This window comes from Tamandua tetradactyla, chromosome 3, assembly GCF_023851605.1.
Source record: "Tamandua tetradactyla isolate mTamTet1 chromosome 3, mTamTet1.pri, whole genome shotgun sequence".
Taxonomy (NCBI): domain Eukaryota; kingdom Metazoa; phylum Chordata; class Mammalia; order Pilosa; family Myrmecophagidae; genus Tamandua; species Tamandua tetradactyla.
Window position 1 is genome coordinate 58733994 of NC_135329.1, and position 24231 is coordinate 58758224.

General features: G+C 39.5%; 1 long non-coding RNA gene across 1 annotated transcript in view; it reads right to left on the reverse strand.

Annotated features, from left to right (window-relative positions):
• LOC143677346 (uncharacterized) overlaps window positions 1–24231 on the reverse strand; it is a 61958-nt gene that overhangs the window by 12801 nt on the left and 24926 nt on the right. Inside the window, exon 3 of the long non-coding RNA XR_013172519.1 lies at window positions 90–408. This is a non-coding gene — a long non-coding RNA (uncharacterized LOC143677346). The remainder of the gene's footprint in view (window positions 1–89; window positions 409–24231) is intronic.

Genomic DNA, 24231 nt, shown 5'->3' on the forward strand with positions numbered 1-24231 from the left:
GAAAAATTAGGGGAAATCTGGACCAGAACAGTCAGACTCCTCATGACCCAGCTCCCATCAGTCAGAGACAATTTTACTTCTGTTCTTACCTCAAGTTTTATAGAAAGGTCCCTTCTTCCCATATTGCTGTTTCATCTTCTCTGGGTGAATGTGATCCTAAAAGAACTGTCTCTGAAAGACTGTATCACTCCTCCCAATTGTAAGTTCTGTCCCAGCCTCTACTGAGTTGCAGACTCAGATTTAGTCCTGAATATGGCAGTCTATATCCAAAGTCACTCTTCTACAAGGAGATCTCAGATCACCAACATCCCAGAAGAGCAGCTGGATTCTGAGTGAGCACCAAGACTTCCAGGAACCCTTGTGTGACATCATCACTGACATAGCTCAGTTCCGTGGGCCCAGTTTTATCTAAAGACAACAATTAGAAAAGCATGGCAACAGTTTAAGTTGCAGTTGGCAGGGGGTTGGGGTGAGATTATATAATAAAAAGAAACAGAAACTTTTCCTTGTCCTCAAAGAAGATGCCATCAGTTGTGGGAGAGAAACAGAAGTGCTGCAATTAATAACTAAACATGATGGAATATTTATGTATCCCAAACTTCTCATCTGATTCTGGTAGAATCCTACTTCTCCAAACTTGGTAACATGATATCCTCTTTGAACCCCTCTCCATTCTCCTTATATCTGAGTCTTCAGCCAGGCTCTACTATCAGACGACAAGACTTTCTTCCCTCCACTCAACTCCCTTGGTTCATCTGACTTGGTGACCCTTAGTGTTGAAAAGGGCTGATTTCAGCCTAGCCCCTGTGTTCGCATCTCAGTTGTACACTTCACTGGCCAGGTATTCATGGACTTCACATTTGACCTCCCCATTCCTTGCTTTAATCACCTGAGAAAGATATTGTACTCTATCCAGCTCAATGTTGTCATTAGTATGAAATAAGTAAACACATGAAGACACAGAATAACGTGTGGATGATAAAGAGTAAGACCATGTGAGTGCTGGCTGTTACTGTTATACTTTAGTTGACAGTTTACTTAGTATGTCTAGATTAGATGATTTCCCTTTTTTATAGATTCAGAATGCTCAAAATGCAAATTCCATCCAAGCCCTCCTTGTAGATCTGGATAGATAGTGTTGTAGTTATATTCAGTTGTCAACTTGGCCAGGTGAAGGCACCTAGTTCTGTTGCTGTGGACCTGAGCCAATGGTACATGCACCTCGTCTGTTGCTAATTACATCTGTAGTTGGCTAGGACAAATGAATGACATTTGACTTAATTGGCTGGTGCTTAAATGAGAGAGCACAACGTAGCACAGCCTAAGCAGCTCGGCATGCCTCGTCTCAGCACTCGCAGCTCAGCCCAGGCCTTTGGAGACACAGAAAGAAGTCACCCCGGGGAAAGTTGTTGGAACCCAGGGGCCTGGAGAGAAGGCCAGCAGAGACCATCCTGTGCCTTCCCACAGAAGAAAGAACCTCAGTGGAAAGTTAGCTGCCTTTCCTCTGAAGAACCAACAAAATAAATCCCCTTTTTATTAAAATCCAATCTGTCTCTGGTGTGTTGCATTCTGGCAGCTAGCAAACTAGAACACATGGTTATTCCAAATTTCAATCCTCTGAATGACTGTGTCATATAGGAGGAAACTATGAGATGAGGATTCCCTCATCTTTGCAATTCTAGAAAGTAAGAAAGTTCCTCACGTAATAGGTACCCAATATCCATTTATTGAGTGAATGAATGTCTGCCAAAAGGATACATCCCCCCCACCCCATACCAGACATCCAGTGGAGAATTGAACTGTGTGATATGATTTCTGGAGTTGCCATCATTCATGTTTTGATTCTGATATGCAGGAAATGTTTTTGTGAAGGTCTTTAGCCCCTCCAAGTATTTCCGCTTGTTACTATGATGGCTCCACATGAAAGCACTGATCTCAGGACCTCTGAATTCTACCTTTCATTGAACTTCAGGAGTGCACACCAGTAAAATTCTATTGCCCTCTGCTTGAGTGAAACCCCAATATTTATTCTGGAGTCCATTTAGAGAAGGAAACAGAAAATCATAGAACACATGTAAGGAAGGATTTAAGAAAGTTGCAAGTGGAGAGCAGGTGCAAGCCTGATAACTAGAAGCAAATAAAATCTCTCATCTTGTGGAGGCCAGCTGGTTTTATGATTTCAAAGTATAGAACAAAGACAAGTGGTTCAATGCAGAACAGAACAAAGGAAGGGCCTGCTTGTTCATAAATCTAGCACAGATTCCCCAGATTTCCACCTTATCTCATCAGAATTTTCCATCACCATGCCTTATTTCACTTTGCTCTACACGTCAGGGGAGTATTCGGGCTTTCCTGAAATTCCTGGGGCATTTCCCACCAACCTTCTCCTTATATTTCCAAAGTGGACTCAAACATAGTTTCCTGGTTAAAGTATTTTCTGACCCATATTTTGTAGAATGCCCCCAAAGCCTGTGGTGTATTCCATTGCAATGAAGAAATGATTTACCATAACTTGGAACACATTTAATTGCTTTTACTGATTGTAGTTGGAGACAAAAAAATACTCTTTCTCTATGTACATGTACCATTCCACTGTGAATTAAGTGGTCCTTATATCAAGACAGAATAATCTGCCTCCTCAAGTGGGATTGCCGTTTTGAATGTTTTGATCAATGGGACAGTAAAAAATCTGATACAAATCCAGAATTCAAAGGTCTTGCATTTGGATTCTCTTTTGATGCTTTTTGAATCATGGCAATGAATGTGAATGAATGGGTGCTAAATTGTGAGAGACCCTGTAGAGAGATATCTAGCAGACCTTGAAGCTGATTGGAGACACATAAGTGTAATCAGTTTAGATTATCTGAACCTGCATCTGACCAGCAGCAGCCCAAATTGCCCATCTGAAGAATCATGAGTGCAGTAGACTATTGCTGTCCTGAATCTTCACATATTGGGTTCATTCGCTATACAACAAAAGATAAATGAGATAAATGATATACATTTTAAATTGAGCATGTGTATCTCCAAACTGAGTGACTTTCTCCTAACCATTTAATTATCATGAGTGTCTCACCTAAAAAATCCTTTCCCCTCACTCTCATCAAGACCAGTAAGGGAGTTACTTGATGGCTCCATTCCAGACCATAATTTTGAACAACCATGAGGAACTGGCAGAAACACCTTTCTTAAAGCTCCAGAAAACTGTTAACAAATTGCTGTAGCTGAGCGAGCACTTAATCAAGAAAAAGATCATTTAAAAGTAGTATGATCTCATGGTCTGCTACCTGGCCCCTCCTACATTCCCTCATTAGCTTGTTGTGGTGCTTGCCTGCAATCCCAGTATGATTCCCTCCCCTGACTCTGAAAGGAGCAGAGTAACCCTAGTGGACACAGTGAGAACATGGATGCCTGGTCCATTCTCTCTGGTGGCAGCATGAGGAACTGACAAAGGAACCCTCAGACTCATCATTCAAGAACTCACTCTGTTTGTAAAAGATAGCTCACAGAGCTCTTCATCTGAATTCTGTGGGTCATCAGCCATGTCTTGGTTGTCTAGGAAATAGAAATAATAGTTGTAAGACATACTGTGTAGTTCCTGGAACAATAAGGAAGGCTTTCCAGGGATAGGTGACATTTTTATCCATGCAAAAGGGGGATTTCTTAGGGAAACAAAGGCATGCCCTTGTCCAGAGGTATGAGCTAAAAAAAATCAGTATCAGGGAGCCCCTACTCTTAGGCTACAAGCTATTTTCTAAACTCACTGTATGAATAAGCTCTGAAGGAGAGTACTTATGCAGGGAAAATAACACACACAAAAAATTGTGTTCTAGTTTCCTTTTTTTTTTTTTTTTAAGCTACTGGACTTCATGGAAACCTTACTGACAACACGATTACATTAGCAGGATAAAATCTTACAAAGCAGATGCCTCAGTGCCTAAATTTCAGTGATAACAGCTTAAAAAATCAAAATGTGCATGTTTCATAAAAAATTACAAAACTTGAAAGAAAGAGGAAACAACATAACAGGCAAAGAAGAAAATTGAAGCAATAGAAAGCATCCACTATGAGTATCAGGCCTGGAATATTGAAGAGAAATACTTTAAAAATATGTTCTTAAATATGCTCAAATAGTCACAGATAAACATGGGTAAAGAACAAAGGAAATCAAGAAAACAATGGATGAACAAAAATAATTATCAATAGAGATATGGGAATTATGAAAATCAACCAAACAGAGCTAAGGACACAGTACCAAATTTAAAATTTCCTAAAGTGATTCCAGAGCACATTGGAGTTGGCAGACCAAAGGAAAAATAAGCATGAAGATAAAACAATGAGAATCATGTGTACAGTGAGAAGAAAGAAGTTATGAAGAAAAGGAGTAGACACCGAGGAACCTGTCAGACACCATTAAGTATACCAATATGTGCACTGTTGGAGTTCCAGAAGGAGGAGAAGGAGAGAAATGGGCAGAGGGACTATTCATAGAATTAATAGCTGAACATTTTCCAAATTTAACTAAGGTCATGTAAGTACATGCAAGGTGCCCAGTGAACTCCAGACAGGGTAAACCAAAATTAACATGATGAAGTATTAATAATGAAAATGTTGAAATCCAGAGATATGGAGAAAATTCTGAAAGCTAAACATTAGAAGCAATGTGTCACATTTAAGGAAGACTCAGAAAATTTAAGTGCTGATTTCTCATAAGAAACAATGGGGTCAAGGTGGCAATGAGATGATATATTTAAAGTGTTAAAAGTGAAATATTGCCAATAAAGAATTCTATAGCCAGGAAAGCTGTCTTTCAAAATGAGAGAGACATAAAGAATATTATGATAAAGAAAAGCTGAGGGAGATTGTCAATATTAAACCAGCCCTAAAACAGATAATAGATTATAAAGAAATGAAGGGAAATGACAGTAGAAGATAGATCAAAGCTGTATGAGAAAATAAAAGTTTCTAGAAAGGGTGGTGATGTGTGTAAATATAAATTAAAGTATCATTGTATTGTTGGCTTGTACCACATTTTACTCCTGTAATAAATAAAAGTAAAACTGATAAAACGTAATCGCAAATCTATGATGTTGGATACATAATGCATAAACATGTGATTCGCCACAAGAACATAAATTTCAAGGTGGGTGGTGGAGGAGTATAAATGTATGAGGCCTGATAAAGCCTTCTCATTAGTTTTAACATTTCCCTCAGATTGTGGAATGGCACACAACATAAGAGAAGGGAAGAGTAGCAGAAGGCCACAGGTTCAGGGCATGATAGAAACTTTCAGAATATTATCCCTTTATTGCACAGTATAAGGAGTCCACAAAAGGCAATTTTCCTTGCCACTAACATAGTACAAAGGGTCCAAAAGAGCATGGGAAAAAGTCTCATCATGGCTGGCCTCCCAGTATGGCTGAAAACTGCACTGAGTTGTTAACAATACATGAAAGATCAGCATGTGCCAGTTCACTCCAGAGAGATTTCATCTGGTAACTCTGATGAAATCCACAATGAACTCTCAGAGAGGCTGGCTGGACAGCTGGCTGAGGATGGGAGAGTCCAGATCCATATGGCAGGCTGGGAAGCTGGCAACTCCAATGAAGATCTGGACGAACTCCACAGAAGAGGCTGACAGCCTGAAGTAGGAAGAGTGACTGTCTCTTCTGAATCCTCCTTAAAAGCCTTCCAGTGATTAAATTAAGCATCGCGCATTGCAAAAGATACTCCTCTTAGCTGATTACAAATGCAGTCAGCTGTGGATACTGTTGTGGGGGACACTGAAAGAGAGACCACATAATTCAAAAGTGCAAGCCAATGTGGAGTCTTTATTAGCAGGCCAGCGACTGCCTCAAACTTCCAAGAAGGAAGATTCAGAGAGCAGCCCCCAGAGGTTTTCAAGGTGTGCTTATAAAGGCTAAAATCATGTTGTGGTTTTGCAATTGCTAGCAAGCAAGCATATCATAGAAGCAGAAAAATTCTGTTAGCTGTTGCCAAAACACATCCCGTTCTCTCAGTTTCCTAACATTGGTTATTGTTTAACTCTTGGGGACATTCTGCCCCAATGTTGTGAGGACTTTCCCTACTTGGGCCTGATTGATTGCTCCTGGCCCTCCACAGATACAACTGACATAACCATGATTTCAGTCCATAAAATGTCCTCATGGCAACAGACAGGCCAGTGGTTGCCCGACCAGATGACCGGACACCACCACCTGGCCAAGTTGACACATGAACCTGACCATGATAGTTCACCCCTTGTAACTTGGCAGCTACACACATCACCTTAAACCATACTTAATCTCTAAATAGAAAACAATAACAGACGCATTTTTTCCTTCCCTAACAGTATTCAACTGTCCCATGTAGAGCTGGAAATGCATTAAATTTCCCCAGAGTAGGGTGCAAATCCTTGGGTAATAGTCACTCTTATATTTGATATCTTACAACTTAAACACTATAACATGAACAAGATAGCATTTCAGTCCTTGTTTCTGTAACTGATTACATGGTTTTAGTTCCTATTTATCACTACCTTCTTCCACTACCCATTCCATGTTCCCTTTACCCTCATCAAGCACTTCAGATCGTCGTGGTTCTTTGCCTGCTGGGGTGACAAACTTTCATTCCTGAAGTTTCAGACCATTAGTAGTCCTTCCTGAATTGGGTTGTTGCACTTTCCTATTGATTTTAATCACAGGACATGGCTGTACTCAAAGACACCCTAGGGGATCTCCTGTATTCCAGGAAAACTCTTCTTTACCTCCATTGTGCAGTTGCAGTCATATTTCTCCCTGATAGTCTCAATCACCCCAGCCAGTAAAGTAATCCCTTCTTGATTTGTTGATCCAGGGGTATAAGTAGCCCAAAGGGACCAGGTGTCACTCTTAGTTTCCAATTCAATGGAATCGTTATTGTCTCTCCTGGTGGAAGCGCCCCCCTTCTGGAACTAAAACCTGTAGATCAACAGAGTTCAAGGTAGCAGGGCCAGGGAGCAAAAATTCCTAGTGAATCACTAGGGGTAATAGTGAGTGGTGCCACTCCCATTGCCACACCTTCGTTCCTGGATCTGTGAATCTTGACTATAGGAGAAACAAAACAATTCAGTGGATGCTGACTCAGAGCATACATAACCTCCTGGAGAACATAACCCTAGTCCTGCAAGATATTGCCACCTAGTTGGCACCATAATTCAGTTTTCAAAAGGCCATTCCACCATTCTATCAATCCAGCTGCCTCTGGGTGATGGGGAATATGGTAAGAGCAGAAAATTCCATGGGCATGGGTCCATTTTTGCACTTAATTTGATGTAGTGGGTTCCTAGATCAGAAGTAATGCTGTGTGGAATACCATGATGATGGATAAGGAATTCTGTAAGTCCATGGATGATAGATTTGGCAGAAGCACTGTGTGCAGGGAAAGTAAACCCATATGCAGAATATGTGTCTATTCCAGTTAGAACAAGTCACTTTCCCTTCCATGATGGGAGTGCTCCAATGTAATCAGCCTACCACCATGTGGAGCCGGCTGATCACCTTGGGGACTGATGCCATACTGGGGTCTGACTTTGGGTCTCTACTGTTGGTAAATTGGGAACTCAGCAGTGGCTGTAGCCAGGTCAGCCTTGGTGAGTGGAAGTCCATGTTGCTGAGTCCATGCATAACCTCCATCCCTACCACCATGACCACTTTGTTCATGAGTCCATTGGGCAATGACAGGAGTTGCCAGGGAAAGAGGCTGACTGGTATATACAGAACAGGTAATTTTATGCACTTGATTATTAAAATATTCCTCTCCTGAAGTCACCCTGTGGTGCACATTCACATGGGACACAAACATCTTCATGTTTTTAGCCCACTCACAAAGGTCTATCTGCATAACTCTTCCCCAGACTTCATCACCATTTTTCTAATCATGCTCTTTCCAAGTCCCTGACCATCCAGCCAAACCATTAGCAACAGCCCATGGGTCAGTATACAAATGTACTTCTGGCCAGTCCTCCTTCCAAGCAAAATGAACAACTAGGAGGGGCACTGCTTGAAGTTCTGTCCACTGGTAGGACACTGAAAGTATATTGCTGGCCTTGCCAGCTGAAAGCAAACTGTTTCTGGTGGTCCTTACTAACAGCTATTGTAAAAAAGCACTTGGCAGATGAATAGCTGCATGCCAGGTACCAGGGGATGTACTGATTTGTTCAAGCAATGATACCACATCCAGAATAGCAGCTGTAATTGGAGTTACTATCTGGATGAGCTTATGATAATCCACTGTTATCTTCCAAGACCCATCTGCTTTCTGCACAGGCTGAATAGGAGAGTTGAATGGGGATGTGGTGGGAATCACCACCTCTGCATCCTTTGAGTCCTTAAAGGCTTATTGACCTTTCCTACCACACTATCCCTCACTCCATGAGTTAGAGAGTCAATGTGTGGATTCTGCCAGTTTCTCAATATGTCTACTCCAATTACGCATTCTGGAACTGGGAAAATAACTACATAATACATCCCAGGAACCACTGTGAGATGGACCAGAGCTAAAACCCTATTGATCACCTGATCTCCATAAGCCCCCACTCTGACTGGTGGACCAGGGTGATGTTTTTGGCTCCCTGGAATTAATATCACTTCTGAACCAGTGTCTAATTATCCCCCAAATAATGATCATTTCCTTTTCCCCAGTGCACAGTTACCCTGGTAAAAGGCCATTGGTCTCCCTGGGGAAGGCTTGGAGGAAAATTAATGGTATAAATTTGTGGCAATGTAATAGAGTCCTGCCCCAAAGGAACCGGGCCTCCCCCTCATTCAAGGGGTTCTGGGTCTGTAAAGTGTCTCAAGTCTGGAAATTGATTAAGAGGCCATGACTCTCTGTTTTTGTAATTCAAGTTAAACTTCTGTTCACTTGACCTAGAGCTCTTTTGTTTATTACAGCTCAAACAAGAATTTATTAGACTACCCATCCATTCTCCTTCTAGGTACCCATTATCTACCAGCCAATGCCACAAGTCTCTGTGAGTCAGATTATTTTGACTCCTACTTTGAGTCTGCTGTCCATTATAATACCACGTCCACCTTGTCTTTGACAATTAAGTGCTGCCACCTGGCTTCTGCCAACTCGGGATCCAATCATTCCCACTGTGCTCAAGGATTCCAGATCAGTGACAGCAGTTTCCACAGTCATATCTGACCTACAGAGAAGGGCAACCACAGAGCTCTTCGGGGATGATGGCACTAGTCTAACAAATTTATTTCTTACAGTTCTGGTAAAAGGTGCATCCTCTGGACATTCTTGGGGTGTGAACAGGCTTTGCTAACATTCTGCGGTAGCTAGAGTCAGGTGTCAACTTGGCCAAGTGAAGGTGCCTAGTTCTGTTGCTGTGGACTTGAGCCATTGGCATATGAAGCTCATCTGTCGCTGATCACATATGCGGTTGGCTAGAGGAAGTGCCTTCTGCAAGGAGTGATGTTTAGTTTTATTGGCTGGTTGCTCAAATGGCAGAGCTTAATGCAGCACAGCCAAAGCAGCTCAGCATACCTCATCTCAACACTCAGAGCTCAGCCCAGACCTTTGGAGATATAGAAAGGAATCACCCTGGAGAAAGCTGTGAAAACCCAGAAACCAGGAGCAAAGGCCAGAAGTAATTGCCCTGTGCCCTCCCGTGTAAGGGAGAACCACAGAAGAAAGTTAGCAGCCTCTCTTCTGAAGAACTATACATTTTTTTTAACTAAGTAAATCCCCCTTTATTAAAAGCCAATCCATCTCTGGTTTGTTGCATTCTGGCAGCCTTAGCAAACTAAAACCCATTCCAATCTCTCTAAGCCACTGGATCTCCTCACCTACATTATACCAGGGCAGTTCTGGCATTTCAACCTCACGTAACATCAAGGTTTGGTCCTCGATATTTTTGATCCATGTTTTGATCCATGCTTCAGCCAGGCAGTCAAACTATTAATGCCTTTTCTAACCCCCTTGAGCTATAATATTGAATGCTGAATCTCTGCTTAGTGGGCCCATATCAATAAATTCAGGCTGATCCAGCGTTATATTCTTCACACCTTATACCACACCCTTAAATTCCATTGCCACATATCCCTGATTTCTGTCTATATAAATTGGAAAATTCATGCAGTTCTTTTGGGGTATAATGTATCGCCTCATGGGTGACACTTTTTCCATCACCTTTTGGGGCCTGTTGGGACTTTTGTCTAGTTGTACATCTGGAAGAAATGAGGGGTGGTCGGGTGGGTCATGAAAAGAATTAGAAATATCTTTCAAGTCATTTGCTTTAGGGCATTAATTTGCAGTTTCATCGGGTGAAACAAGATTAATCACTCTAGGGCTCATCCCTTCAGTTGGAGGTTCGGTGGCCAACTCCTCAGGGCAGGCTGGAGGTAGGGTGACTATGTTCTCAAGGCAGACTATTACAGGGTTACCTAGAAAGGACTCAGGATGACCTAGGGTTTCAACCGCTCCACTGACATCATTATTAATCCATATTTTGCCATCCCATTTTTCAGGGTCCTAGTCCTTTCCAATCAGTACCCTCACTTTAACGTCAGACACTATGCAAGACTGAGATTTTAGTTTACATTGTAAAGTTGTTACACTAACAATGGGATTCTGAGCCTGGTTTTCAGAGATCTCAAGTCTGCAGCTACAGGAAATAAAATTTTCCTTCAGGATACTCATAGAAATGTTTCCATCTATCATATGACATGTAAGCTTCTCATTTGAAGACTTCAGCCCATTCCTTTCCCTCTTTAATTTATTCAGCTTATCTAACAACAACCAGCCAACATCTCTATACCTCCTATTTCCACAAAATTCCATAAAGGTGTCAAAAACGTTATCCCCCAGAGCCTGGTATTGTACAAGCGAAGCACCAGAAGAATCCATTGATGATATTTTGACTATCTCTTTTGCCAACTCACCCCATGGATGGTCAGTGCTATCCAGATTATGGGAAACAGAGTCCTTAGTGTCTCTGAGTCCAGTCAGAGATGAAAACCTATCATAAAAATCCATTTTTAAGATTCTGTTTCTTAGACAATCTGGTACCAAGCTGTATTAGCTAGGTTTCTCTAGAGAAACAGAATCAGTAGGAGATATCCATAGATATAAAATTTATAAAAGTGTCTCATGTAACCATGGGAATGTAGTGTCCAAAGTCTGCAGGGCAGACCACAAGCTGGTAACTCTGAGGAAGTTCGCAATGAACTCATGGAGAGGCTGGTGTGACAAACGTGAGGATGGAAGAGTCCAAATCTCTAGGGCAGGCTGTGAAGCTGGTGACTCCAATAAATGGTCTGGACAAACTGCACAGAAAAGGTTCACTACCTGAAGCAGGAAAAATGACTGTCTCTTCTGAATCCTCCTTAAAAACCTTCCACTGATTAGATTAAGTATCCCTCATTGCAGAAGACATATCCGTTAGCTGATAACAAGTGCAATCAGCTATAGATACAGCTGACATAATCATGATTTAAGTCCACAAAATGTCCTCATAGCAACAGACAGTACAGTGCTTGCCTGAGCAGACAACTGGACACAACCACCTGGCCAAGTTGACCCATGAACCTGACCATAACAAAGGGAGAGTTCTAGAAGGGTGAGGATACCAAAATATTGTGAAAATGATTAATTCCACTGAATGGCAGGCTAGGGAGTGGTTGTGATACGAAAGCTTATATTGTTTATATATTCCCACAATTAAAATAAACTAAAAATAACAAAATCAACAGGACAATTAAATGCAACAGATTAGAACCCAAATGAAAATTCTTTGAAAACAAGGTCCACACTGCTCTCTCCAGAACCAGTGACAAGGGTTCTACAATATGAATGCTGTCTACCATTCACAAGACTTCTGCTGAGCTGGGGACAGTGGTTGGACAAGGGCAAGTAAAAATGCCACTACATCTTCCTAGAGTTTTTTTAAACAATTCATTTATTGAGTTTTAAAGTAGATATACAATTGAAATAAACAGTTTGACACCACTCTATATAGGGATCACACCTGTGGATGTTGACACTTAAATACTGTACCAGGGCCACTGCCATACTTAGATATGTATAGAGTCACTCAGTAGCAGATAGTAAAAATATATTGTAGTGTTCCTTTAAGGGAGACTGTACAAGCTGTGCTCCAAGATGACATTCATCAACTGTGAATTATTTCACCCTAGAAAATACCTTGCATTCTATAATCTCTTGGTCATAGTCAAACTTGTGATGTTAGCATTTAGAGATGCATACAAAAAAGTCACATTGAAATCCTGACACTCTAATGATAAATGAAGTTAAACCCCCCACATCTCAGCTTTTATAACATGAAAGGATCAAGAAAATAATTTAAAAGCACACGCAAAAAGGTATTCGAAAAACCACTATAATAAAGAGCTACATGGGAATCTTTAAAAATTACACAATGTTGGTTTATAAAAGCTTGCAATCTGTACAAAGTCTTGCTAAACCTATTTCTGCAGTTCATATAGTGTTTTATTTCTATGTAACATATAATGAACAAGTCAATTGTATATCAAGGCTTATTTGGTCTTAACAATTCAGCAGGCAAAAAAGAAATAGAAGAAAAAAATAACACAATTTATTCATCAACACAAATTTAAAATCTTTAAGATGAAGTTCTGGAGGAAGGGAAGTAGAAAGAACTATTTTAAAATAAGTGATACATTGTTACATCAAAAGGGCACATAAAAGGTCGCCATTCTTCTAGCATCTCAGCTGTCGCGTCAGTTGTAAAATACAGTCAGCAGTTTTTCGCTAGTGCTTTGAGAACATTTTCTACAGAATTAGGAAACCAATTTAATCCCAGGTGCTCTGTTTAGGAATATAATATTCTTTGAACCACGTCATAAAGTGGTATCCAGGGTAACTACAAATCATCTCCTGAGAAAAGTTCTTTTTTCTCTAGCAGATATGAAATATCAATATTTCATTTTGAAAAATGTATAAAGACTTTATTGAGATAATTTGCATAGCATAACATCCATTTATATAAACCACATAATTCGAAGTATTTTAGTATATTCACAGATTTGTAGAATCATCACCACAATCAATTTAGAATATTCATTTTTATCGCCAAATTTATTTAACTGTGTGGATAGACTCCATTTTGTGTATCTACCTGTCTAGGGATGGACGTTCATGTGGATCAGGTGTTTTGGAATATTATGACAAGGGTTGCTATAAGCATTCCTATTCAGGATTCTGCATGGACATATGTTTCCATTTATCCTGTGTGTATTCCTAGGAATAGAATTCTGGGTCATATGCAGACTTGATGTTTCATTGTTTATGGAACTGTCCCAGTATTTTCAAGAGTGGCTTCAAAGTTTTCTTTCCCACAGTGTTTGAGAGTTCTGATTTCTATACCAGTGTGAATTTGTTGTTACCTGAATTTTTAGTTCCAGCCATTCTAGTGGTTAGGAAATAGTAGCACAGTGTGGTTTGATTTTATGTCCAAAATGACTAACATTGAGTGTATTTTCATGTGGTTTTGTATATTTGGGCATAATGTTTGAGGAAATGTGTACTGGAATGCTTTGTAACTTTTAAATTGGGTTAGTATTAAATGTTGAATTCTATTATTCATATCATATTCTAGTTTCTTCCCTTAACAGATAAATGATTGCAAATATTTTCTCCCATTAAGTTCTTTTTCAGCAGTCCTTTTTCTTTTTTGAACCTTTCACTTCCAAGGATCAAAGCCCTGCATCCTGCTGATTTCCAGTTTTGGAACTGATAACAGCTCATACAACCACTTGATAAAAGTAACATTATCTTCTGTGTTAAATTTTCTCCCATAAAGTCATTTACATGTGGAGAGTTTCCTGGTCCAGAAGAGGCCTCCGGGCCACGGCTCTTGATGCTGCACGGCCTGGCCCAAGTTGTTTTGATCTGGATCAATTGAAAGCCAGATTTCACGTCTAGCCACTCCATATAAAGTGGTAGCTTGTTGGAGCTCATCTCCTTCTGTGGCAAGAAGGCCCACGGGCCAGGCCCAGGAAGGGTCCCCGCTGCCCACCTGCTCATCCAGTTCCCTGAACCCAGAGACACCCCTCCAGTAATTCCATCCTAACCTTCCCGACCCCAGCCCTCTCCGGGTTCTGCCTCCTCCGATGGTTGTCCCTCCGCGTAGGCCCTCACCCTCAGCCGCACTGGCCCCGGGCCCTGTATTCGCTGTCCCTGGTAGCGACCACTCCTTCCAGACCGCACCACACCACCTAGGCTGATGAAGCTGCAGCTGCGGGGCATGACGTTGCGGATGTGCCGGACAGACCTCAAATCACTTCCAGGACAGGACAGGACGGGGCGGGAGGTACAGGCGTTGGCCTTGGTCTCGGCCTACTCAACACCAGCCCCACTCTCGCTCTTGGCCTGGGCCTCACCTCCCTGACTAGTGTTTTTAAATTGCCAGTTTGTTGTTCTTAGGTTCAGAGTTTGCTTCATTGTTATAAAAGTTGGCTGTTGTCTAGCATCTGATATTTTTGCTTGATTTTTCAACATTTTTCCGGAGACTATCGACTCTGCCAACCCCACTGATGTCACTCTCTGAAGGCACCTTTTAAATACATTAATTTTCTGTAAACAGCTTATTGAGATAAAATTCATATACCATGTAGTTCACCCATTTAAAGTGCATAATTCAGTAGTCTTTTCACTGATTCGCATAACCATTATCATGGTCAGTTTTACAAGTCTTCATCACCTTGAAGAGACGTGTCATACCCTTTATCCCCTGAGCAATCACTCATGCCTTTTCTTCTTCTATAGTTTTCCATATTCTGGACTTTTCATGTGAATGAAATCACGTAATGATTTCTGACTGGCTTCTTTCACTTCCAAGGTTCATCCATATTGTGGTATGTATCTATATTTCATTTTGAAAAATATAAAGACTTGATTGAGATAATTTGCATAACATAAAATCCATTTATATAAACCGTATAGTTCGAAGTAATTCACAGATGTGTATAATCATCACCACAATCAGTTTAGAATATTCATTTTTTATTCCCAAAATTATTTAACTGTGTGGATAGACACCATTTTGTGTATCTGCCTGTCTAGGGATGGACGTTTATGTGGTTCACATGTTTCAAATATTATGACAAGGGTTGCTGTAAGTGTTAGTATTCAGGATTCTGCATGGACACATGTTTCCATTTATGCTGCGTGTATTCCTAGAAATAGAATTCTGGGTCATTTGCCGACTTGATGTTTCATTGTTTATGGATGAAGAGTGGCTTCAAAGTTTTTCTTTCCCACACACTGCGTTTGAGAGTTCCGATTCCTCCATCAGTGTTTATTTGTTGTTGCCTGAATTTTTAATTCCAGCCGCTCTGGTGGTTATGAAATAATAGTACCTTGTCGCTTTGATTTTGATGTCCAAAATGACTAATATTGAGTATGTTTTCATGTGGTTTTGTATATTTGGGCATAATGTTTGAAGAAATGTCTACTGGAATGCTTTGTAACTTTTAAATTGGGTTAGTATTATTATTGTATTCTATTGTTCATTTCATATTCTAGTTACTTCTCGCTGCAGATAAATGATTTGCAAATATTTTCTCCCATTAAGTTCTCTTTTACTTTCTTGATGTTTTCCTTTTAAATAGAAAAGATTTTGTTTTTGATGAAGTCCAATTTTATTTATTTTCTACTCTTTGTCATTCTTATACTAGTCTTTGCAAAATCCAAGTTCATGAATTTTTACCTCATTTTTTCCTTTAATTTTTATAGTTTTTTCTAATATTTAGGTATTTATCCATTTAAGTTCTTTAAATGTTGTGAGATAAGCACCCAAAATCCTTTTGTATGTGAGTATGAAGTCTTATAATTCATTTATATGAATAAATTCACTGATATTCTAATAGGGATTTCATTGAATCTTTAGATCAAGTGGGGAAATATTGTGATCTTAGTATTTTGTGTTCTGATTGATGATCAGAGGATTTTTTTTTCATTTATTTTGATCAGCTACATGATTTCATCAGGGTTTCTAATTTTCTGAAAGTAAAATTTACATTTATGTCATTACAATATTTCCTAATAATTTTATGTTTTTGATGTGACTGTGAATGGAATTTTTTTGTTGATTTCACTTTTTGATTGTTCATTGCATGCACAAAGAAAGAAAACTGAATTTTGTAGATTGATCTCATATCTTGTATCTTTCTGAACTCATTAGTTTTAGTAGTTTGTAGGGGATTCTTTAGGATTTTCTTCATACAAAATCATGTCATCTCTGAATAGAATAAATTTCCTTCTTTCCAGTCAGACTGGCATTTGTTTCTTTTCCTTGCCTAAGTGCTCTGATTAAAACCTTGAATATAAGTGAAGAGAGCAAACATCTTGTGTTGTTCCTGATCTTTGAAGGAAACCATTTAGTGCTTTCACCATTAGGTGTGATATTAGACATGGGTATTTCAAAGATGACCATCATTAGAATGAAGAAATTCCCTTCTTTTCCTAGTTTGTGAGTATACCTGTCATGAAAGGATGTTGGCATTCGTCAAATACTTTATGCATCTTTGAGATGATCATGGTATAATGGTTTTTATTTTATTGATAAGATATAATATATTAATTGATATATAGGTGTTATAACAACAATGTATCCCTGGCATCAGCCTCATGTGGACAGGCCATATAATTTTTTATGTGATACAGGATTCAATTTGCTAGTATTTTGTGGTGGATATTGTGTCTACATTTATAAGGTATATTATACTATAGTTTTCTTTTATTGTGAGGTATTTGTGTAATTTTCATATTATGTATATTTTTTACTTTTTAATTATATAATATAACATATATACAAAGCAAACAAGAATTACTTTTCAAAGCATCCTTCAACAAGTAGTTATAGGAAGTCCCATAGTTTGTCATGGGTTACCATTCTGTCATCTCAGATTTTTCCTTCGAGCTACTGCAGAAAATTGGAAGCTAGAAGGAATGAATATTTTTTATGATCACAATCAACTTTTTTCTTTTATGTGAAAAATAACATGAAAATGTCCTAATTAGGGCATTAACTGGATAACACCTGGCCTCTGAAGAAATGCTGCTGGCATCTGAGACACCTGTGCCAGCTTGGAAGGCACAAGGTTTGCGTTTGCTGGTCCTTGCTCCCACTTCCATTGCTTTCAGCATCTGAATCCAGTGGCTTTGTCTCTGTATGCTGTGGGTCTTCTCTTAGCATCCCCAGGGCATTTCTCTCCCTAAGTAAATGTGGTTCCTCTATCCTTTCCTTATAGTATCATTGTCTTATGTCAGTATTAGAGTGATATTAGCATACTGGAATGAGTTAGGTAGTGTTCCTTCCTCTTCAATTTTGTGGAAGAGTTTGAAAAGGATTTGTTTTAATTCTTATCGCAGTGATTCATAGAATCACCTCTGAATCCTTCTGGTCTTTGGTTTTATTCATTAAGAGGCTTTTCATGTCATTTTTAAATTCTTTGTTTGTCTTGTTGAGGTCTTCTTTTTCTCATAGAGTCATCATAGCTTTTGCAATTAAGTTGCCTAGTTCTTGGCATACAGTTTCTCATATTATCTTCTACTGATGCTTTTTATTTCTGTGTTATCAATAATACTGTCCCACCTCTCAGTTCTGATTTTATTTATTTGCATCTTCTGTCTGTTTTTCTTTGTCTATCCGGGAGATAGACATTGATCTTCTCACAGAACCAACTTCTGTATTTGTAGATACTCCATTTTTAAAAATTCTCAATTTCATTTATTTCTGCTCTGATCTTTGTTATTTCTTTTCCTTAGGTTCACTGTCAGGTTAGTTTGCTGTCCTTTTTTTAGTTCCTCCAGTTGTACAGTTTGGTCTTTTATGTTAGCTCTTTCTTCTTTTTTACTGTTGGTGTTTAACCAATAAATTTCTCTCTCTTCATTGCCTTTGCAGTGTCCCATAGGTTTTCGTATTTTGTGTTTTCATTTCCATTCATTGTGAAGTATTTACTGATTTCTCTAGTACTTTCTTCTTTGACCTACTGATTAAGAGTGTGTTATTTAACTTCCATATATTTGTAAATTTTTTAGTCCATTTTCCTGTTCCTGGCTTATAGCTTCTTCTCACTATGTTCCTGGAATGTGCTTTGTATATTTTCAAATTTTTTTGTTTGTTGTGACCTGTTTTTTGTCCCATCATGTGGTCTATCCTGGAGCGTGATCCATAAGCACTTGAGAAGAATATATATCCTGCTGTTGTGGGGTGAACTTTTCTGTATCTATCTGTTAACTCTAGTTCATTTATCATATTATTCAAGTTATCTGTTTCCCTATGGATCTTCTGTCCAAATGTTGTGTCTATTGATGAGAGGAGTGTACTGTGTCTCAAAATTTTAATCTGGAGACATCTGTTTCTCTGTACTGTGTTGCCAGTGTCTGCCTCACACACTGGCAGAACCTGGTTAAGTGCATAAATGTGCATGATTGTTATTTCTTCTTCATGGATTCCCTCCTTAAATAATATATAGTGTCACTTTCGGCTCTTAAAATTCTTGCTTTTGGAGTTTATTTGGCCTTATTTATTGTAGCTACTTCTGATCTTTCTAGTTGCTGTTTGCGTGGAATATCCTTTTCTAACATTTCACTTTGAACCTGTTGGTCACAACTGATCTAAAGTGCGTCTCTCGTAGGCAGTGTTAGATGGATCATATATATTTTTTATCTATTCCACCAGTTTATGTCTTTTGATTGGGGAGTTTAATCCATTAACTGCCTGTATTATTAGTATAAAGATGATAACTTCTTCAACCATTTTACGTTTGGGCTTTTATATTTAGTATATGATTTTTTTCTCAGTTTTTACCTTTCTGATTAGACATACTGGCATTCTTCATCTCTACATTCTCCTCCAAAACTCTCTCTCTCCTGTCTTTTCCTTTCATACTGTGGTACTCCGTACAGTATTTCTTGCCAGGCAGGTCTCTTGTTAAGAAACTCTCCCAGCTTATGTTTATCTGAGAATATTTTAAAGTCTCCTTCCTTTTACAAGGACAGTTTTTCCAGATAAGGAATTGGTTTCTGTAGTTTTTCTCTTTCAGTGTCTTAAATATATCATATCACAGTTATCTCTCTTCCATGATTTCTGACGAGAAATAGAAGTTTCATCCTATTGTAGTTGCTGTGCAAGTTATCATTCACTTTCTCTTGCTGCTTTCAGAATTTTCTCTTTAATTTGGCATTTGACATTATGATTAGTAGGTGTCTTGGAGTAGGTGAATTTGGATTTATTCTGCCATGAGTATGCTGCACTTCTTGGAACTGTATACTGATGCCTTTCATAAGAGTTCATAAAGTTTCCACCATTATTTCCTGAAATATTCTTCCTGCACCTTTTCTCCTCTCTTCTCCATGTGGTACATCCATGATATATATTTTTCTGTGTAAAATTTTACATGTCCTATCCTCTTTCAGATACCCTTTCTTCCATTTCTTCAAATCTCCTATTGTATGTCTATTTTTTCTTCATCTCTTCTAATGTGCCCTTTATTCCCATAATTTCTGTTATTTTGTGATTGCTTTTGAATTCCTTTTTATGCTCATCCAATGTCTTCTCTATATCCTTTATATCTTTTCCACTGTTTACTTCATCCCCTTGAATTGATTTATATTTGTTTGGACATCATTACCTACTTCTTTCAATTCATATCTCAGTGAATAGCTGGTGTATTCCATTGACTGGGCCATGTAGTCTTGTTTCTTGGTGTGCCTTGTAATTTCTTACAGGTATTTAGGCTCTTCTAAAAAAAAAGATATAAAATATATAGAGAAGATGCAGGTTAAGAATAAAAAGGAATTCAAAAGCAATCACAAAATAACAGAAATTATGGGAATAAAAGGCATATAGAAGAGATGAAGAAAATGTATCTGTCTTGCTTAGGGTTTTCATGTTGAATTAATTAGTGCTATAGCTCTTCTTTGATATTTGGTTCAATTTATTCTGTACCTTTAGAATAGCTTCCATTTATGTAATAAAATATTTTGAACAAATAATTATATGATTCTTGACCTGAATATATGGACTGTTTTGTATTTTCTGATTGCACTATTTGGGCAATAGTTTTACTTCCAGTACAAAATTCCTTTTTCCGCTTCCTGTTCTGGAAATATTGATGTGTTCTGTTTTTTCTTTCTTTCTTTGTCTGTGTGTATGTGTGTGTGATTTTGCTGGTGTATATATATATTATTACATGGTCAGACTCTGGGAATCAAACCCAGGTCTCCAGCATGGCAGGCGAGAACTCTGCCTGCTGAGCCACTGTGTCCCGCCTGCTGCTATATATTTTTGACACATATCTTATTATCTCAATCTACTTTTGTCTGGAGGATTAATTCTATGAGGAGAGCCTCCTAGAAAGAACCTGTTACAGTTATTTTTTCCTAGTTGAAACAGGCCCAGGACCCACAAAGTTATCATAGATCAATTCCAAAGTGCCCTGGGAGGTGACGTAGAAGGATGCCAATCTTCTCTATGACATCTCCCTGAATCTTTGCTTCCTTTTCATGTTCATCAGATGGTGGTTGTAAGCCAACTCTTTCCCACAGTCCTAAAGTGGCTCTGTGCATTATTTCTCAACTGACTCCACACCTGCCAGAATCATTGTTAAGGCAGATGTTGCCAGCTGCTTTTGACTTTGGTGGGTTGAAATTGTTACTCAGATTCCAGACCCTAGGATCTGAATTCTCTAAGCAACAGCTTTGAATTGCACTTGGCCATGCCATGCCCCCTTTTCTTGGGTAACAGGCTCACTTCAGCAACCTGTCCTCCACCAACCCAAGAACTTACTGTGTCTTTCAATTAGCCACACCTTCACGTCTGCCAGAGGAGGGGTTGAAATAGAGGCTGCCATCCACTCTCTTGCTGGTTAAAATTGTAGCTGGTTTCAGAACTGGAGTCTAGCATCTGAATTTTCTAATCTAAAACCTGTGTCAGTACCCCACGTATTTCCCCATATTCTTGGGAAGAGCCATCCTTTAACAAACTGATCAGTGCCACTCTAAGAGTTATTGTATCTCTCAGTCTGTCCTGCTTCCTCCCATGCCAGCAGCAGAATTGCAAAAGAATGTGTTAGATGACTTCTGTCCTGGGTGGTTGTAAATTTAGCTGTGCTTAGAGATGCTGTCACATCATCTCGGAGAATGGTACCATATCAGTGACTCATCGTTGATGTCTACTGTTGGCAGATTGGGAACTCAGCAGAGGCTGTAGCCAAGTCAGCCTTGGTGAGTGTAAGTGTGTGTTCCTGAGCCCATACTCTGCATCCCTGCCACTATGGCAACTACATTGTTGTATCTGTTGGGAAGTCATAGAAGTGACTGTTGAAGATGCTGACTTGTATCCACAAAATGGGTCATACCATTTACTTTATTATTATGACTTTGCCGTGCAAAAGACTCCCATTTCTGATCATTTAAATGGATCGTATATATTCATGGTTTTATTTTTTTTTACCCATTCTGGAAGGTCTACCCATATTCCTCTACAACAAACCACCTTATCACCTGTTTTCCAGTTACAGTGTTTCCAAGTCCCTGACTGAAAATTTTTCCTACAGCCTATAAATCCATATACAATCACATATCTGGTCATTTCTCCTTCTAAACAAAATTAACAACCATAACAACTGCTCATACTTCTACCACTTTCAGGGATATCCTTGAAAGCATGCGGCAACCAGTGCAGCTCAGTGTCGGGACTGAAGGGAGGTGATAGGGATTGAGAAAGAAACACAAGAGACAAAGATATAGTTAAAGTTGGTACCAGGTAGGACTGTGAGCTTGAATGGAGACTCAAAGATCCCAAGAAGTTCAGCGTGATTTATTTTATAGGGCTGGGAGGTAAAGAAAGTAAAAAAATGTAACTATTTTATAGGGCTGGGAGGTAAAGAAAGTAAAAGTATGTAACTAAAGAATGGAGAGGAGGAAGCAGGAGCTGAGCCATCTGCTTCCTTGTGTGAGTCAAAAGTTATACATTTCCCAAGGCTTCCTTCCACCCCAGACTCAAGCAGCTTTGTAACACTTTAGACTTTTCAGGACATCAGATGCCTTTTCTCACAGAGACAACTTTGCTATATCTCTGTAGCAAGCATGTGACCTCTTTCTCATCTCTGAATGACAAAAAGAGTTTTAATGCTTCAGTTCTCCACTTTCAGATGGTGCCTACCTATCACACAGAACTGTCTTTAAGCCAGGCCCAAGTTTTTCCTTCCTTAGTCAACCAATGTAAAGAACTTCTCAAGGGACTTCTGGGTGAAGATGGCGGCTTAACAACATGCGCATTTTAGTTCATCCTCCAGAACAACTACTAAATAATCAGAAACAGTACAGAACAGCTCCCGGAGCCACGATAGTGACCAGACACACAGCGTACCCCAGTCTGGACCAGCTGGACCAGCTGTGAGCACCCCCAGAATGATGAGTTCCCAAAGCTGTGGCAGCCAGTGCCCCTCCCCCACAGGCCACTTCCTGAGGGGAAAGGAAAGGACTTTACCAGCAGCAGGGACTGGGCACAATGAAACGCCAATTGTGGAACTAATTAACAAATTCTGACTACTGAAAATAGACCCCCAGCTTAGGTGAACCTGATCAAAGTGGAGGTTGCTCATTTTTGCTCCAGCGCCAAGGGGGCAGGACTGACAGAAAAGGGGGAAAAAAAAAAGAAGGAAACAGAGGTTTTTGTGGCTGTGTATCTACAAAGGCTTGACTGCCTCTGGATACAGCAGCAGGACTTTTCAGGGTGTAACTGCCCCAGGCATAGGCAGAAGTGATCTCTTTGGGGGGCTTATCTGGAGCTTGTGCCTTCCCCAGGGAAGGGATGAAGCCCCACCCAAGTGGCATCCCTCCATCAAGGAATTCAGACACCAGGGCTTGGTAATTTGAAGCCATTAAAACCAGCCTACAACCTCTCCTCTGTCTCCACCATGCCCCCATCACGGAGAGTCTGCCAAAGTTAAAGGTACCGCATCATCTTATGCTGGTGGGACCTGCAGTCAGACAAGCGCCACATACTGGGCAGGATAAGAAAAACAGAGTCCAGAGACTTCACAGGAATGTCTTTCAACCTGCTGGGTCTCACTCTCAGGGAAAACCGATGAAGGTGACTCTTTCCTCCTGATAGGAGGCCAGTTTGGTCTGGGAAAGTCTGTCTGGGGTCTATAATATCTAAGTAGACCCTCCTAAGTGTGTGTGTGGGGAAAGACACCACACAAGCAGGGCAAGAAACAAGAAAACAAGAACTGAAAAATTCTCCTCTGTTAAACAAAACTTAAGCTAAATGTCCAGATAAAGCTGAACGGAATGTCCAAAGACAGATAGAAAACAAATTCATCCAGCAAGAAAACCCTAGATAAAAGAAGTGAAAGCAATCTCTAGAATAAACTAATTAAGGCAATGAAATGCCTAGATGCCAGCAAAAAATAACAAATCACACTAGGAAAATTGAAGATGTGGCCCAGTCAAAGGAGCAAACCAACAATTCAAGTGACATGCAGGAGCTGAAACAATTAATTCAGAATGTACAAACAGACATGGAAAACCTCATCAAAAACCAAGTCAATGAATTGAGGGAGGATATAAAGAAGGCAAGGAAAGAACAAAAAGAAGAAACTGAACGTCTGAAAAAGCAAATCACAGAACTTATGGGAATGAAAGACACAGTAGAAGAGATGAAAAAAAACAATGGAAACCTACAATGGTAGATTTCAAGAGACAGAACATAGGATTTCTGAACTGGAGGACAGAACATCTGAAATCCGACAAGAAACAGAAACTATAGGAAAAAAAATGGAAAAATATGAGCAGGGAGTCAGGGAATTGAAAGACAATATGAAGCGCATTAATATATGTGTTGTAAGTGTCCCAGAAGGAGAGGAGAAGGGAAAAGGAGGAGAAAAACTAATGGAGGAAATTATCACTGAAAATTTCCCAACTCTTCTGAAAGACTTAAAATTACAGATCCAAGAAGTGCAGCATACCCTAAAGAGAATAGATCCAAATAGACATACTCCTAGACATTTAATAATCAGAATGTCAGAGGTCAAAGAGAAAGAGAGGATCTTGAAAGCAGCAAGAGAAAAGCAATCCATCACATACAAGGGAAGCCCAATAATACTATGCGCAGATTTCTCAGCAGAAACCATGGAGGCAAGAAGACAGTAGGAAAATATATTTAAATTATTGAAAGAGAAAAACTGG